Source organism: Lepisosteus platostomus, chromosome 6 (assembly GCF_059453375.1).
Source record: "Lepisosteus platostomus isolate fLepPlt1 chromosome 6, fLepPlt1.hap1, whole genome shotgun sequence".
Lineage (NCBI taxonomy): Eukaryota > Metazoa > Chordata > Actinopteri > Semionotiformes > Lepisosteidae > Lepisosteus > Lepisosteus platostomus.
Window position 1 is genome coordinate 18,544,260 of NC_142616.1, and position 18,010 is coordinate 18,562,269.

At 39.1% G+C, this 18,010-nt stretch overlaps 1 protein-coding gene and 1 long non-coding RNA gene across 5 annotated transcripts in view; both read left to right on the forward strand.

Annotated features, from left to right (window-relative positions):
* The window catches only part of lrmda (leucine rich melanocyte differentiation associated), a 335,929-nt gene that overhangs the window by 22,530 nt on the left and 295,389 nt on the right, over nucleotides 1-18,010 (forward strand). The gene's annotated exons all lie outside the window — the stretch shown is intronic.
* LOC148661202 (uncharacterized) lies at nucleotides 5,940-9,373 on the forward strand. 2 transcript variants are annotated; one of them, XR_015939470.1, is made up of 2 exons: nucleotides 5,940-7,975; nucleotides 8,495-9,373. It is a non-coding gene; the product is annotated as an uncharacterized LOC148661202 (long non-coding RNA). The 2 variants fall into 2 exon arrangements; XR_015939471.1 differs by having other exon boundaries at nucleotides 7,967-8,100.

Genomic DNA, 18,010 nt, shown 5'->3' on the forward strand with positions numbered 1-18,010 from the left:
TTTCCCGTACCGGTGGACCTTGGATAATATATAGAAACACTGAATGATACGATTTAATACTTTATTCTAATAACACCAGAGAAGCACATCAGGGACTATATAAATAACTCTATATCACACCACGCAGTATAAATTCTGCTCGCATGTAAACACTTTAAAGCATGCATTGATTCAGTGCGTCATGTACTCTTCAAACATAATGTAATGGAAACATCTTTCGTTTCTTTTTTGCTCAAAGGTTTGCTAAAATTAAATATATATGACATCAGAAAATCGGCAGTAGTGCCATTCCTTTTATAACAGCATTACAGTTTTTATTGTATATCCCACGACTAATGGCATGTTACTGACACAGTGATTTACAGCCCTTCAGCCTTTGTGGCGGTGCATTAGAGAGGAGCACTGACGAAGAGCCAGCAGCTTGGGAGAAAGAATAAAGCTGACATTTCATTGGCTTCAGGAAGAGAAGAAAGGAAGTGCAGTCACATACGTGAGAGCAGTAGTTTCTGTACTTTGTTTCTCACTGCCAGCTGTCACATAGCCTCTGAGACAGACGAAAATTTATTGGGTAGTATTTAGAAACATGTCAGTGGTAATGGCTGCAGATCTGATTTCAATTATCACCCACTAAATTTAGCTTAATTCAATGCATTTGTAGACCTAATGAGTGAGCCTGACATCATTTTTCAAAAATTCGATACCATGCTATTTTAATATTTTATGTTGACCACCAATTTAATTTTCCTCCTCCTCGTTTGGCATGTGGCAGCACAGTCCCTCATGTGTAGTTGTAACGTCAGCTTTATACAGCTCAGATTCTTTCCAGGGATATATTTTTTTCAATTGACAGAAATCCAATTAGTTTTAGTACACAGGCCGGCTGAATAAAAGACTTCTTAAAGTGTACAATATGTTTCTTGCGCGTTTTAAGAGCAGAGCAGCACAACGACAAGTTTTATAGATGGACTTGATGGGCCGAGTGCAGACAAGCTCGCTTCTGTATTTTGACAAGTTCAGGAACAAACTGTGTGCATCTTAGTTATTTTGATAGCTGCCGTGGTTTGCTTTTAATATTTCATTAACTTTACATTTTAACACTAAAGTGTGGTTCTCATTCATAATTAAATAGTTATTAAATACTTTAAGATCCCTCCGTTCACACTGCCTCTAAGACCATGTTTATAAAGTAGTTATACATTATTTATTTGTGACATGTTTAGTAAAGAGCTATTTTCCTGTGTGTTTATGTGCAGTGAAAGTTTGACACGAAGGCTCGTTTTTTTTAATAAGCAGTGATGTGGAGGCAGCGAAGACTGACATACGGTTACCAGCAACATCGCAGGATGGTGATTCGCCTGCGTTACTCCATGGATCTCTTCCAGCTTGTGTCCCTTATCACGCAAAGCCATCTCCCTGATTAATGATGTAAGAATCTCGGAGGCATGGAACATATTAGAATGCTGAAAAAAAGCCGCAACCATACTTTGACTTCCCCTGGACGTTACCCAAAGACAGAGGGGAAAAAAAAAAGGTTAGCAGTTGGAAAGGGAATAAAGGAATCACTTTTCATATTGGCTCAGCGGTTTGGTTTCTTCATGACTATGTCTCCCCCACTTCTCTCCTGGAGAGCAAGGTTGGAAAAGTGAAGACGGATACCTGGGGAAATGGGATTGCCGTTGCGGTGCCAAGACTGGAGAGGATGATTCCAATCCTTCCTTGTTTTGAAGTTCGCAGCAATCCGCAGCAATTTTTTATGGAAGCAATATGATTAATGGTGACTGCGAATGTAGCTTCAGATAAATCTTACCAAGGGAGAATATTTTATAAACCTTGTCATTTGAAATAGATTCTTGAGAGCGCTCAGAAGTTGCAGCAGCTGCATCATTAAAGGGTCAAAAGATTGTACTAGCACCTTTAAAACAAATATTTTGGCTTTTTAAATTAAACACATGCACTGTGTGCTGGAAGGAGTGTTGCTTTTAAATAGCTTATGAAGTTCACTTACCCTGTACGCTTAGGGACATGCTGTTTTAAAACTTCTTTTTTTAAAACAAGAGTTCATCTGTTTTGTTCATTGTGCAGATGAAACACAATAAAGGCTTTTCTGTGTTGACTGTACATACAGAAGAAAAAAAAACAATGATAAAAAACATGTTACTGAAGAAAAATGCTCAGAAGAGCGACTCTTTGAAAAATATATACGCTTCCTCTTCCTGATTCCACTCTTGCCAGAAAACATGTTATACAGCAGAAAGTGGATTGCAGGGGACTACAGCTGCCTTTGTTTTCAAATGGTATCTAAAGGGTTGACGATAGCAACCCCAAAGAGTTTTTGTAGAGGTTTCCCCGAAAAAAAGATAACGCAACTGGAGAAGACCTGTCAAAAGCTCTGTGCTTCAGAGATGCAATAAATTGTGAGAATAATCGCAGATGACATCTTGGCTAGTTTAAATTAAAAGTAAAGGCTCTATAACCAAAGGAAAAAATGCCACACAAATATATAATATGATGTTAAATCGAAGGGAATAATGTAATTTGAAAAAGATGTTTAATTTAAAGGGGATTTTTATTTCATTATGTTCTTTTGAAGTGGGTCACTCTGCAAGTCACCACTGGTCTGTTGCCACATTGTTGACTTTTCAGTGACCTCATTGGCTGCATATTTGTAACACACATTGGCATGTGGAAAGACCACCTTTAAGGCTTTTATCCTGCACTAGACTTCCATGTCTATTAAAGAGACTGCGCCTTGAGTTCATTGCTGGTCTTTAATAAACTTGGTTTTATTATAGGCTATATGCGGCTTGCCTTGTAAAGGCTCTGAGTGGTTTGGTGTTTTAAAACTTAGTTTGTGCATTAATGTGATTGAAGTAGCCCTTTGCCCATGTCTTATTTTTTTCTCTGGAGTTCTCTGAAAACAAAATAGCCAAAGTGCTCTTTCACAATGTGCTTTCATAGTGTAATTATTGGGGAATTGTCTATAACACTACCATGTTTTTGCCTTTCCTTTCAAAAATGCTTTTCTCTAATGGCTTATGAGAAGTATACTGTATATGCATATATGTAAGATGGTAGGGAAGTTGCCATTCTAGTCTAGTCAGTTGTCAGTCTAGTCTACTCGTGCTTATTTAATGCCAGAGTTAACATATAAAGCACAGTGTTACTTCTTTGGTGTTGATGCACCAGGTTAAAGTCAGTGGTCCTAAATGAAGGACAATATCTGCTTTTGTACAAGTAAAGGTTAGCTCCACGCTAAAAGTTAGAAAGACGACGCACAATCTTTCAGCTCTTGAGCCTTCTTCAGGTGTGAGGTTGAACAGCACAAACATTGTGGTTTTCCTTTCTACTTTTCAGTGTGGAATTAACCTTTACTTTTCGCTTTGCACCTAATGCATGCTGACAGTCCCCCTCGATAACATTATAACATGATAAATGTAAATGCAGCACCAGACTGTGAAATAAGAGCAGTTTGTTTTTTCCTTACAAAAGGCCTTTAAGGACTTTCAATATGCATCTTGCGACAATGGATATTAGAAACTTGTTTTTGCATGTTTAAAACAGTTATTATCCCCTCACTTGTTACATTACCAGACTCAGACAAGTTCTTTCCAGTATCTTTCCAATATTACCTTTCACTCAGTGCACAGAGCATAACAGTGCAGTCTGTGCAGAGGAAGAGCTTCCGCACAGCAACTGTCTAGCCACACCCCTTACCTGGCCACAGGTGTTTCTTTAGTACACGGGGGGGTGACCAGTTCATGTGACCCTCAGACAGTTTGGTCCAATAAGAAATTATCTATCCTGAATGTGAAACTGTAGAAGGTTCAGACATAAAGCCCAGACTAAAAACTTTTTTGTGGTTCTTATGTAACGTTTCATCCAAAGCAAAAAAAAAATAGTTCAAAGTTAGTGGCTGGAGGTCTTTAATTAAAATGATTGTTTATTAGAATAACATTTGACGAAAATTGAGAATATTTATCCAATTGAAAAACAAACAAGGAATTTTTCAGCCTTTGTCAGTTCTGTGTGTGTGCTTCTGCCATTGACTATTCTAGATTCCATGACTAAAAAACAGACTTTGGAAGTGCGACTTGAGGCGAACAGGGTTTTGGGTGTACGGTGTGTGATTCAGAGTTGCCCAGCTTGAATTATTTCACTGACAAGATAGGACCAGAGATTGCAGGAGTTAAGCATCAGTGTTTTCAGCTGCTTTTGCCAGGATACCTAAGGATGTAAACTCATGTATTTTTTATGGTTTGGTTATTACTCTCCTGTTCTTCATGCATTAAAAATTAGATCTCTTAAACATAGCATTCATTGGTATTGATCTTTGGATTTTCCATGAGAGAAAAGATGAGAAAATTGTTGCATCTCAGTGTTAAATAATTCTATATTTAGAGTCCAGCTACCAGAATAAAATAATGTCATTATACTTTACTGCAAATTCATTTTAAAAAGGCAAAAGTTTGTTTTGTTTGATGGGATGCATTTGTTTTTTTTCTGGGGTGGGGGGGTGGGGGCTGGTTTACTTAAATTGGCCCTACGATTAAAACCTGCAGATTATTTTCATATCTAGGTATAAACATAGTAAATTATGAATTAAAAGGCGCTTCCATGGATCTAAATTATTCAGAAAATTACTGGTTTTTAATTCCCTTTAGAAATAACTGGAGTGATCTTGGGTTTTGGTTGAAAGCTTTACAGAGTTGGTCCTATAAAATCTCACTAACAGCACATGTTAAAAACCAATTGCTGGAATATCCATTAAGGTCACAAAAGCACAAGTGTGGTTAAAAGGCCTAGATGCTCCGGGCCTCGTGCACTGAGCCAGTTACAGGAGTGACGTCGCACCCTGCTCCACTCTAGATGGTGTTAAACTCAGTCACGACAGAGGACCAGTCTTTTGGAGTGGCTCTGTGTGTTCGGAGCTTGTGAATGTCCGGGATTGAATCCTGGCATTAGCAGGCAGAGCAGTCCACAGCACATAGAGAATGGGGTGCATACAGTGTAAGCCAGTGCTCCATTATTTCATGTATTCTGGTATCTGAATCAAGAATGATGCTGCACACATGAAGAATACCTGGTCTTTTCCCTGGCAAGCTGCAGCCATTGTACCGTCACGTTTTTTGAGGTTCCTAGTTTCTCCGTGTTTGATCTGAAATTTTATGCATGCAGAAGCTAGGCATGTTTCAAGTGGCTAATTATGCCTGTATGACTAATTGTAACCTGTTTGGGAACTATCAGTAGTGTTTAAGGCGTAGCGAAAAAAGTAGGGTATTGCTCAGTCTGCTCACTTGAATGTGAATATGTAGCGTGTCAACTTTGTAAGTGAAGCGTTACTGTATGTAAGGAGTACAGTACTGCTGTTTCTTTTACATTAGGGATGAATTTTGAATTTAACATTCAAATCTGGTACGGCACTACTCCAAAGTACTAATTATAGTACAATTTAATTTATATGTGCTTATGCAGACAACAAAGCACAGCAAACCGACCCCCAAAATCCAGAATTATATCGAATTAAGAATTAAAAGCTGTATTGAAAAGATAGGTCTCGAAGTGTGTTTTGAAAATGTTGATGGTCACGGAGTCTGTTGGATTTGGGCAGTGAACTCCACAGATGGAATGACCTGTACATGAGAGGCCTTGTTGTCCATTGCTTGGAGCCTGATCCTCACATCTCACGTTAAGAGCCAGACTCTACTCTTAGTTACGGCTTTTATATGGCTTTCATGTTAATATTGCATTTTACTTATGCAAAATCCTTCCATTTACTGCATGGTTTGAGAGTAAATTATTGAAGGCATAAAAGACTTACTGGAGCCCTGTATTAATCCATAAGTTACTCACAAGATCAGTTTTCATTATTTTAACTCTGTTTTTCCTACGTTTTGCAAATTGAAGTATAAGCCCGTGAACAAAGCCGGTTCGATTTTGCTGTTATGATAAAGTGCCTTAGTATGAAAAGCTAAACGTGTTTAAATGATAAACATTGCTTATTGTCATCATTGCTGTCTGTAAGAAAGACAGAAGATACTGTACAGTTCTACTTTTATTCCACCTCTGGTAAATATGATTCAAATATTTATTTAAATACATACCAATACAGAAGCAATATTTTGAACATTAAAGTACCTTCTACGTGCCGAACTCTCATTTTAGTGTAAGCCTCATCAGAGAGTGTAGTTTTATCTTGACATGCGTGCAGCTGGTGATTTTTTGCCATTCCTCTTTTGAGGCTTATAGTGCAGCTCCCTCTTTCGTTTCTGGACAGTGTGAACTACAATGATAATCGCGTATCCTAACAATGTTGTGTTGGAGTTAGAGTCTGTAACTTGGAAGGCATCGCCACCTAATCTGTTTCCGGACCGTTTTAGAAAATGAAAGAAAACGGTCCTATTTTCCCTGCTTTGCCATAGAACTGTCGAAATAAGGAAGCATGTTTTATTTCTAATCTACCTCCTGGTCTGTGATCATGATATTTCCATTGTGTAGGTGCGTGCAGAGCACTCTTTTTTTCTTGTGCAAGAGACTTATGAACTATAGGTAAATAATGTATCTTCCCCCCCCCCCCCCCACCCCATTACTGCTATTTTACTTTTCCTCTGACCCTCAGAGCAAGTGCTAAAACCCCAGTTAGGGGAAAACCTGAGCCGGGACTGTCAAGAACGAGGCAGCCTTCACTCTCTGTTCATTTCAGAGGTCTTTGGTCTCGAGAGTCTTTGTGAACCGAGAGATACTTCAAAACCTCACAAGAAAGAAAGGGAAAATCCTCATGCGCATTTACTTCACAGGCTGGGGAGAAGCTGCCCGGTAGAAGCGGCTGGTTAGTGCGCTGACAGGTGTTTGTGCGTCAATGAAGTGAAAGCCTTTGATGACAAATCCTTTTACCTTCCTCTGTTGCACAACTCCTTAAAACTTCAACAGAGGGGGATTACCAGTGGAACGGGAGTTACAAGTTGCACACAACGCATATTTATTTAAAAAAAGAAACCATGCAGGCACAAGTGCATTTATAACCTCACATATAGTTGTTCAACTAAAAAAAAATGCTTTATAACAGTTGCAGCTGACTGATGTTACTGTAATCAGCCATGTAAGAATTGTAATATCTGTTGCCTACAAGTATACAAACATGAAAATGGAAATGAATTTCAGACTTTTAACTGTTAACTAAACTGTTAACAGGCACATTTATAAGAATTCAGTGTCCAAGTGTTTTACTAGAACTGATTATGTGATGTTATCCCATTTACCAGCCATTTAAGAAACTTCTAAAATGATCTATGTGTTTCTCACAGTCCAGAGATAGTACTCTGTTTCTATTATGGTACCCTGACAATTTTATCAACTCTGCAGTTCTTTCACAAAAATAAGCTGTAGTCATCTGTAACACAAAGTATAGTTTTTTTTTAAACTGAAAAGTCCTTATTGATTACAAAAATTCTTCCTTACCGAGTTCTGTTTTAGAGAATACTGAATTTTGACAGCAGTGATTGTTCATCAGAAATGCAATCACGGTCCTTAACATACTGCTGAACAAGCTGTGGATGTCAGTTCTTTTTCATGACCAGAGTTACTTTTGGCACTTCGTTTTTGTCATCTTCAAAATAGTATATTTGACGATTCAGTACTTTACAAGGTACTCATTTTGAACTAGGGCTACAAAGAGAGAGCTTTTTTTTTCTTTTTAAAAAACATTCCTCCTGGAAAGAATATAGTTCATCAACCAAAATAAACATGCCAGAACACTTTGAAGTTGGAAGAAAAATGCTGCTCGACTCTTCTGTGTTAAGCGGTTGCAAGGTGACACTTCTGAGAGAGTTGTTGGCAGTTGGAATGCGTAATTCCTCCTTTCCTGCCTGCAGTTTACCTCCTGCCGGATTTATAGCACGTCTTTCTGTATTTTATCCAGTCATCGATCTATAACGTATCACTGCTGTGAACAAACTCCTGGGCAAGGTTCCTTTTGCAGGTGATGTGTATAAATGTGTTTGTTTATGAGGATGTAGGCCTTGGACCATGAGATCTCCTTTTACTGAACCTGTGGATGGTGCCAGTGTATGCGTGTGTGTGTGTGTTTTTGTTCTGAAGCAGCAGGTTAGTTACATTTCATTATAATAGCTTTAGTCTAGCGTGTGATAAAACATCTTGATGGTCTTTTTGAGGTCATCTGCCGATATTTTCCTAGACGTGGTTTGCCTCCACAAACACATTACCCTGGATTAGGACATCTGCTGAGTTGAACGAATATAAAGAGAAGTTATAAACTGTATGCATATAAAACATGTGGAACGTCTTATAAAACAGCTACAGTGCAATGGAGTTCAAGCCGTCAGCAGAAATTTCAGTAGTTATAATTTATCAGGTGATAACCCCTGGTAAGGCTGAGTGAATGGAGGCATTGCTTCATGAACACCTGTTGGGCAGTTTTTCCTTTTATTACTAAACCTTCACAGCAACACTCTTTTTTTCTTTTTCTTTTTTTTTGCAGAATTCCTAATGGCTAAAATTCTTCCAGAAGAATTTCCCAATCTGTGATGACTCTGTGAAAGTGGCAGTGTAATCTGCCCCACAAGAGGAGTTTGCTCCAGTTACTGTGCTGTTTTCTTTCTGCTTTCAGGGCTGTAGAAGGAGAATTGGGTTGTGGAGGAGGTCTGTTTTGAATGATAAACAAGCGCGGGTAGCTCGCATGTTGTGTGCCTGCTTTCTTCCAACCAGCCCAACCTGCTTAAATTAATTATTAGTTTTATAGCAAAGCCTCAGGCCTTGCTGAGGTAGGTAATCCCTAAAGGAGGCTAATCCGGTCCTGCTTTACAGAAAATCGATTCCGGCCTTTGGTGTTGGCATGCCATCAGGGCACGGGACACATGTCCTGCACCTCGTGATTTTTTCATGAGCTGTGTTTTGAAGTTATGAAGCCAGCAGCGGATGCTCGGGGTGATGGGGGAGAAAAGGATACCTCGAAGCTATGAAAGGACCGCAAATTTCTCTTGAGGGCCGGTGCAAGTGTTTGGATGTGGATTTAGCCAGTTTTTTTTCTTTTTGTTTTACTGGACATGAATAGAAAAGTTAAAAGGGCTAAATAATAATCTAATTGTGTGTATTAGTATTTATACACAGATCCACTGCATAAATCAAGTCATTCAAAAATCTTGATCATATTAGCCTCATCTGTAATCTGATTTTTTTCAGGCCGTATTTATGTCTTTATGCTTCAGCATCCGTGCTTTTGAATTGCATACCTGTAGCAAATGCTGGTTTTCTCTCTCTGTTTTATTTAAGGAATGACTAAAAAATGTCACGCACTGTTGCGGTCATTCAGTGTATGGATTCCACATGCTATTTTGTAGAATAAAATATGTTTTTTTTTATTAAAGGACATAGCTCATTTTTAAAATAAAAAAAAAATCAAACCCAGCTGACGTTTTACAAGGATCCCTCAATCATTTGATTGCACAAGCATGGTTGTTAAACCCAGATTTACACTTTTCCAATATGCGGTGCTAATGCCAGACTGAGCTGATGTTGAATTCCATTTAAACCTATTCACAGTTCCTTTTGTTAGGAGACAGAAGTGCCTGCTCACTTTATTAAGTTTCAGTGGTTAATGACAGAATAATGTAGAAGCGGACTTGGAGGCTTATAACAGCTGACAGCACTGATCCACTAAAAGTAGAAGCCAGGGATGTTGCAGTGGCATGTAGCTAGGGAGCCTGAGATTTATCATTCATGCCAACTGACCCTTCTAGTAAAAGTTTAATAAGGGATAAATTGACATGTGAATTTGTAATCCCCCTCAGTTTTGCCAGAGGGATTCCTTAATTAGGAAACAACAAAGAGAATCTTGTATTTCATTATTAGGCTCATGTTTTGTATTTGTTTTTTAAATAACTACAGAGAACCCTCTGTCACTGGAGCTGTATATTATCGGTATCAACGCTGTTTAATGGAGACGATGTTTCTTGGAAGAAATATGATTGTCAAAGTCAAAAATGTTTGGCTGCATTGTAGTATATGAGTTTGAAACGTATCAGTAGGAAATATTTTTTTTTACGATGGTAACCAGATTTGTTATCATTTTTATAGTCTCCGTCAAAAAGATTGATTTCCCTTGGTCAGTGTGGGGGAAATCACAGAATACTTTTTTTTTTTAACGTTCAGAACCTCTTTAACTGTTCACTTTAATAATGGTCCCTAAACCTGTGATTTGCAGTTTGTGAAATGTGAAGTATCCTGGAAGGCTCCCCGTAGCCAAACTGCATCTGTGAAAAGGGACATAAAATCCAGTTTCGCCTGGAAAGAGAAGATGGGTTGGAGAGGGAGTTACAGGAACTGAGAGAGCTCCAGGTGAAGGAGGGACTGGCAACACCCATGCTTGATGGAAGTACGCACCCCAGATAGGCAGACCAGCAACACAGGGCAGCGAATAAGGACACTCAGAGGGCCATTGCAGATGTTGATCTTTACGTGATCCCGTGTATACATCTTAAGTGTCTAAAATCCACCAGCATATTTGCAGTCGCATGGAAGGATGTCAGTCCACATATTTCACTGCATCACTAAAAAAGGATGATGGAGGCAAACCGGCTGCGATGGCATGAGCGAACATTCATCTCTTCCTTGAGAAGTGTGCAGAATGCACATGCCCATGAAATTGAGGCTTTTGAACGTGACAATTTGAAGTTTGTTACCTATCTTTATAGCTCAGTGGAAATGAGGCCTGTGACTTATTTAACAGTGTGACATGACTGAGAGTCATGGAATTAATGATAACCAGTAAGAGGACAGCAGCGGCTTGGCAGTTTCTTTAATACGCGTATAAACAAAATGCACTGAAAATATTGTGAATTTGTCCTGTTAATGGATATTTTGTTTTCTTTACTATATTTAATATTTTACAAAGGTTTGTAAAATTACCTCAAAACATGGCATATTTTGCTATGAAATCCTGGATTTTCAACTTGGAGCTTGACAGTAGCCGTCTGCCATCTCAGTTGTGCTTGTCTGCAATGATCGGGGACATCATATGAGTCCTTTCTAATCTAGCAATAGTGGTGGTGGCTCCAATTCTGAATCTATTTGGCCTTGACTTGGCAGATCTCATTGCATGTTTTTACCATCTTGCAAAGGTAAGAGATTTTTTGTGCGGCTTGTGATCTATTGAGCACTAAAGCAAGAGTTATAGTGTGTTATCCACATCCTCTTTGAGAGTCATGATGAATGGAGGCCAACCATCGTTTCCTCGTAGAGAATACAGAAGAAGGGACAGATTGGCGCTGTTGTGTCAGTGTCCCCTGCCCTGTGTTTTCCAGTTGGTGCAGTTAATTTAGGAAATGCAGACACTTCTCTCGATTGTCTGATTTATTGCTTCTGCATGTTAAGATTTCAGTGGAACAATAGAGTATTGGGGTGAGTGAAATGGGGCTCTCTTTATGCAGAATGTAGGGAGCTGCACGATATGAGATTTACTTTGAAGTATTTGATTTGTGCCACTGAAGGTTACAGAGGATTTTATATTTAGCCATTTAGACAAACGTGAAATTAAATTGTAGTTTATTCAGCTGCAGTTTTATTTCCACAATTAAGCAGTGTGCTTTACACGAAGAAAAACCGTTCCTGTCTTAATGTGCCATAAAATGCCAAGAGAATGATGATTTCATAATTATTTAAATATGTTTAAAAGCTGCGAGGCTTAATGTTTAGTGAACAGAGCTCATTGAGAGAATGTGACGGATGTCTCGAGGGTTTCCGCTGGGATAAAAAGGACAACATTGTTCACAGCTGAACTTATATGGAGTTTCATTTTTAATGCCATGTTGTAATTGTTTCAGGAAGCTTCCTGTAACAGTTTCTAACAAAGAGATAGTTTAAAAGGGCTTTCAATAAATGTGATCTTCTGTGTCATCTTTTGTGCACTTAATATTGTAATGAGCAGTTGCCCAAAGCTTTCTAGCCCTGTAAAGATGTGTCCCAAGTTCAAGGAGTGTGTTCATCTTATGATTACAGTGCTCAAGACTTGGAGATTTAATTAATCATTAATCACCAGTTACAGAAAAACACAACTACACTTACCCAAACTGTTGTGTGAAGTGTAGTTTAAAAATTGAATGCGCTTTCTGATGTCTCAAACCCATAATTGAATCATGATGCCTGTTAAACCCTTAATTATGTAAAACTCTGCTGTATCGCTGTTTTTTATGACATGCAGTGGGCTTTGTTTAGACATGTTGATTGTCTGTGGAGCACTGATAAAAGTTAAAAGGCACATTCCACACGGGCCTGAAATGTCCTTTCAGATTCCAGTGTGTGCACATGGAACAAGAGGGGCACAGGGGCACACAGGGTAGCTCTCGTTAAGGCTACAAATTGGAAAGAGCAAATTTTACGTCAGTTCACATCAGTGTGAAAAGAAAAATCTAGCACTTCATACCCTGCTTTGCCATGGTAAATCTGCTCTCTACACTGGCAGTTTTGCATTGGTGGCACTGCGCCTGTGCATTTGCCTAGGTGAAGCATCTGTGCCCAATCCATCTGTGCTTTACCACTCTTCCACCATTATTTCACCACTGTTTACCTGCCTTTGCTCTGGTAACAACACCACATGAGCCAGGAGTACCAGGCTTTTGTTGTTTTTCCTGTGGAATGACACTGCTATAGGAATAGTGTTTAAAACACAAATTCGAAACACAGGCCTTGCCAACCTGTGTCCTGTCCATGTCACCATAAGCCTGACTGATGTACACCTCCTGCGTTCTTCTTTAAATTTTGTTCATGATCACTGTTTGGTTGCCAGTACCCATTCAAGATGGGTGTTTTATCCACCCATCTTGAATGGGTGTAGTAGTTTTCCCTTTGCACATTTTCAAATAAAATAATCCTGAAGTAATGCTTTCAAATTGCTTTTGTGTACATATATGTTCCCATATTTCAGAAACCTACAGAGTTATAAGTGTTGTATTTTAAATACCATGCTCCTATTGTTCAAATTACCTTATAACAATTTTGAACCCACGGTGACCCTGTACCCTGGTCAGTTTTAAAGATGTATTTTTTTTTCTTTCCAGCATATTTTAGACAGATTCCTGCATTGATCTCTCATACCTGAGCTAAAAAAAAACAGTTTTTATGGTTGTCTGTGCCGGCTTTGCAACTGCTGTAGCATTTTAAACGTCCATTTACAACCTTTTAACTGTCAGGAACTATTGAATTATGGATGTTTACTTTCCTCTGAGCTCCTAGAATCACTGAAATTACTTTAATAGCGCAAGTGGTAATATTAATGTATTTGCTTATGAAGAGCTGAGTTATTAGCATATCAACCTAACTTCAAGGAGTTCACCCACAGCTTTTGATGGGAGCGCACATTCTGAGTGGAGGCAAATTGTTTTTTTTCCAGCTCCCCGCCAGCTATCATTCTTTTATATATACTACGTGACAAATCAACCTTAGGAGGTTTGGAGCTGCCACAACATGACATTACCTATCAGCTTGTCAGCCCTGTGTTGACTCTGTGCCTTTTAGGCTGTATATTTCTTTAAAGTCTAGAGCCAGTTACTTAGTCAGCTCTAACTAATTTCAGAGGGAAAGGAAACTTCACTGGTGTGCTGTTTGGGACCTGCTTTTTAATCCTGGCCTGTTTAATGTTTGCCTCCTGACATTCTGGGCCAGACATCATTTTAATGGTATGTAGAGTGATAAAGCCAATAAAATGTCAAGATGATTGATAATCTGAGCATTATAGCAATATGACTTTCCTGTCCTCCTCTGTGCTGTAGATGATGGTTTCCAAATTGAATTCCTGCAGTGGGGTGTGTGTGCACAAGTGAGAGAGGGGAGTGGAGTTCTGGTGTGTGTGTGTTTAATGAATAAAATTCGCAGTTTGTGAAAGGCTTGTTCATAGTAATCCTCAGGCCTTAATAATGTGCCAGTTCTCAGCCAGTTCCACTTTTTTAAGTTATTGTAGCCCACTTGGCAAAATAAGTTTTACCTTTTTGGTGCGTTTTATATAAAAACAAAGTTATGTAGATCGGGAACAACAGAAGTTTGAAGAAATTGTTAGTTGTGCAGAATTGCATTTTTGTCATTTATAAGATATTGATGTTATTAATTAAAACCACCATTTGCTTTAAATGGTGAAATGATTATTCAAGTCTAGATTTAATGTTATTTAATTATGTTCAGTTTGGATTAATTTAAATTAAGGATTAACTCCTGCATAGTAAAAAATGGTGATGCTGTCATGTATAATGGGAGAAGTAGCCGCGTTCTTCTGAAATCTATTGCCACATCAGAGGGCAAGCGTTCTTAAGGCTGTCTCCTCAGATTGCTCTTTTCCCATGTTGATTTTACACGAGAGTCATGTTTATAACAGTATAAACATTCTTACGTTTCCATCTTCACACATCCGTGATTGTTCGAAAATAAATGCAGAACTAAAACGCCTAATAAAAAATCCAGTATATTTCTAATGTGCTGGTGGTGTACTAAATGCTTTGAGTTTGCCTTTGAGTTTGTGTGACAAGGAGCTTTATTTTACTGCCAGAATAAGGAGAAGTGTGTGTTTTCTATCAGCAATGGCTTGTTTAAAGAGTACCTGTGTGGATGTGAGGGTTTGCAGAAGACTGACTGGGCCATTTATTTCCCCCAAGTTTTCCGCACTTGTCCAAACAAACTTTGTCAGCTGCTGGCCAGAAAGAATAATGAGCCCATCATTTAGAAAAGTTTTGTTTAGCTATAACGTTTTAATTATTGCTGTGAAAGCTTTTCTTCATTATTGAGCCGTCACGTGTGTAGCAGTTTGTTAACCTCTCTGCTTTAACTCTCGAAGGAACGTTCTGTTCGGATCGGGAAGTGTTTTTCATCTGAAGCTCAGTAGGAGACGTGTCTTTTGTCAAAGGACCTGACTGATGTTCGGAAACTAATATTGTACCATTGAGGACTGTAGGAGAGGTTGATCGGAATGGTGAAAAGGAAAAACGAAGGTGAGGGAAATCCTTGCAGTGTCTTTGAACTTGGTGCTGGAGTTTCTGGGATGTATTGAGGGCTAAGTTCCTTTGTAGGACTGTGTTCCAGTCCTCCTGACAGGATAGATCCCAGTTCTCTATGTAAAAAGATGGTGGAATGGCTGTGTTGTAGATAAACTCAAACTCAGGACTAGAATCGCCACTGCAGGGCTGATCCACAGAGTCAAATCAAAGTCTTGCTGCCCCTTAAAGCCCATACCCTAAGTGCACAGCTGGGGTACAAAGTCCTTGAGATTGCGGCCTCATTGGAACATACTTATTTTGATGCTTCAGATCCTTTTACAGTTGGGTGTATGGAAATAAAGCTCAGTGTTGCATCGGGCTAAGGTTTAAGACATTAGCCGCATGTAAAATTCAAGGACCTGCGGTTTTTGGTTCGTGGCGTGTCAGGTATCCCTGCAGCATCCTTCTTTTGCTTCCTGCCCGGGGTCTGCCCCAGGATCTGTTCTTGGTCTTTTTCCTCTTTCCTCACCAGCACAGGGAATAGAGCCTCAGCAGTTGACAGTAGTCCTAGGTAATCCCTTATGTGCTCCAGCATGCAGGTCAGGTGTGTTTTGTTTTCTTTCTGGTGAAACAGTAATTCTGTGATCTTGCATAGCAGTTGCATTCATGTACAACGGAGACTTACTGTGATTTAGTCTTTTTAAAAAAATTAAAACTCAATACCCTCGAATAATTAAGAGACACGAAACGTCTGTCAGTGAATATAAATTAAGAACCATCTCCTTGCATGATATATCTGGTACGTTGATAATATGCTAGCCTACGGAAAAGTTAAGGATGTGCATCGCATGTGAAATATTTTGAAACTCGTAATTTGTCCATTTTGTTTACTTTAAAAAAAACTAACTTTTCTCATTTCAAGATCTATTAAAAAGCTATTTTCTAGTACTGTTTGTTACAGTATATACCCAGAAAAGCATCGATTTTCTGTTGCTGACGGTGCAACATTTTGCAAGTTGCTAGTTTGTGAGTTTTTAATAAAATTTGAATTCGTTCGCCAGTTTTAGCTGTCAGATGAAAGCGTCAGTCTCGGTTATACAACTGTTCAGCTATTGGCTTGTTATTGTGCTAGCAGCGTCTGCTCGCTTGCAGGAGGAGGAGCAGCGAGTTGAGAAATGGAGCAGGGCCTTGCAGCCTGAAAAAGCAGCGGAAGCTTTGAAGTCCTGTAGATGCGATGACTGGGATGTTTGCACGGGGGGGTATAAAGGTTCACTTTGGAGTTTACTGCACCTAGTGCATGTTAGCGACTTAAAGATCTCGCAGCTTCAAGACGTTCCATTTCATAACAATATTATCCGAGTTCCAAATGTTAGGTAATTACTGCCTGGAAGTGACTTAAGTCTTCCAGTAGATAATCGTGTCTACACAATTTTCTGAGAGATTTGATTAGTGTTTTGGTACAGTATGGCATTTATCTTCAGACTTTCTTGTTGATTGCAATGCGACTCAAAAAGCCTCCAGTAAAATGTTGTGGCTTCAGAAAACGTTTTAGCAAAACGTTTGCATTTAACATGAAAGCCAATTGTGTAATTGTATACATGCACAATGCCCACACATACAGTAATACATTCTATAATGACATCGTTAAATAAATCTGCCGACATTTCCAGCTGCATTGGTCTTGAGCTGGAGTAAGTGAAATGATTTGCTGTGATCATGTGCAGCATAAAGTCAGGAAGTAAAGTTGCACTTTTCCTGTCTAGGCTGGACGAGCCGTAGAATTCCTAAAGGACAGAACGGAAAATTGTGGAATTTAGACGAATGAAAAGGCTGCTTGTTTGAGCATTCAGCCTGTTACACAAATTAATCGCCGGGCCATGTATGGATTTTCACAATCGTCTCGCGGCTCTTCCAGTGCTGTACCATAACCTGTTCTCCAGACATCGTTGAGAAGACTCGCCTATTGTTAGAAGCTTGAGTGTTCCGATGACTGATGATTTGCAATGTGGAGAGCTAGTTTCAGAAAAAAAAAATGTTTTTTTGCATGTTACATAATAAACCATTTTAATGGAGGAAATAATTTTGGAAAGTCTTCAAAAAATACATTAAAATATATAGACTGATGGTTCAAACGGTGGGTGGACGGGGGATGGTGGGGGCATTTTCTGAGGTATAGCTCAGAAAGGAAGGATACACCGTAGATTCACATACAAGCAAGTATTTATTAAGCTTCTAACCTTCTCATAAAATACAAGGGACATGTTTTGTTGACATTTGAAGTTCAAAACTTTCACTTTAAAATAGCCTCTGTTTTAGCAATTTCACCTGCACGTGCCCTAAACACTCTGCTGCACTGCTATACCTGTTTTGAACATTCAGTCCTAATTCTCACCCAACGGACATTCACATCGACAGAATTCTGAGGAGGCGAGGGCAGAAATTTAAAACCTTTTCCATAAAAGACAGCAATCTATCAGTATGAATCCTCTCGGTTGCTTTGCAAACATACTTGCAGTTTTTACCATGACTTGTGTTAGTGCATGAGCATTACTATCCCAAATCATATCATCTGCCTTTCTCTCAGTCCTGTCTTCTCTTGTAGGCTTACATTTCAAACATTGTTTCCCTGATCCTCAAGGCAGCTTTTGTGGAAGAATGGTCAGAGCTCTGAACTCTGGACTGCGATTGCTGCTGTTGAACTCTTAAGCAGAGTGCTAAACTCCTGCTGCACCTGTAACATTCACCAGCAGTATAAAACTGAGACCAGGAGGCACTTTCTTTACACAAAGGGTGGTGGGAGTGTGCGACATCCTACCCAGCCATGTTGTTAAAGCTAATACTGTACCTTGGGTCTCTTTCAAGAAACAGCTGGATGAGCCGGTGATCAATAAGCTATGTTTCAGCCTCTCATTTGTAACTGTTCTTATGTTCTTCTAATGTTCTTAAATGGGTCACCAACGGGTTGTCCTTTGTAAATAAAAATAAATAAATGTATTTGGTTAAGTAAAGGACTAAATAAAAATACTCTTTCTCACCATCTT